The sequence below is a fragment of the Myotis lucifugus genome, unplaced genomic scaffold (genome assembly GCF_000147115.1).
Source record: "Myotis lucifugus unplaced genomic scaffold, Myoluc2.0 scaffold_12, whole genome shotgun sequence".
NCBI lineage: Eukaryota > Metazoa > Chordata > Mammalia > Chiroptera > Vespertilionidae > Myotis > Myotis lucifugus.
The window spans coordinates 1,281,154-1,281,846 of NW_005871060.1; positions in this window are offsets into that span (position 1 = coordinate 1,281,154).

Consider the following 693-nt stretch of genomic DNA (forward strand, 5'->3'; position numbering starts at 1 on the left):
TTTTCGGGGGCGGTGGGGGCGGGTCTGGGAAGCTGGGGTGGAGGGTCCCCGGTGGGGAGAAAGTTGCTGGCGGCATTTTTCAGCCTCCAGAGCGACCAACGCCTGGCGCAGAGGACGGACCCCCGCGCGCGGGTAGCGGTTCCCGGCCAGCTCCCGGCTCGCAGCCGGGGTTCCACAGGTCCGGCCAGCCCCTACCCCGGTAGGGACCCCAGACCCAGGACCCCGGGCCGCGCCCTCCACCACCTCCCCCGCCCCCTCCACGTGACAAGAGCCGACACCGTCACTTCCGGCGGCGCGGGCAGCGCGCCTGCGCGGGGCGCCCGGCCTCGGAGAGCCGTTGGCAGCGGCGCCGCGCCGCCAACAGCCGCGAGTGGCGGGCGGCGTGGGTCCGGCCTGGGCAGTGGCGGCGGCGCGGGCTGCGGTCGGGGCCAGGAGCGTCCCGGGAGGTCCAGCCCACTCCCAGGAGGGGGGGCCGCCCCGCCCCTTCTCCGTTTCCCTCTCTCACGCTCTACTCCCCGGGATCGCGCTCCGGCAGCTCGGAGAGGCGGGGGCGCCCCGGGCAGTCGCCCCGGCTTCGGAGTCGCCCCCGCGCTCGGACCCGCCCCCCAGCGCCGCGCCCCGCCCCGTCCCCGCCCACCCGCCGCAATCTGCGGGAGCCGGGCAGCTGCGGCGGAGCTGGGAGCGGGCGGTGGG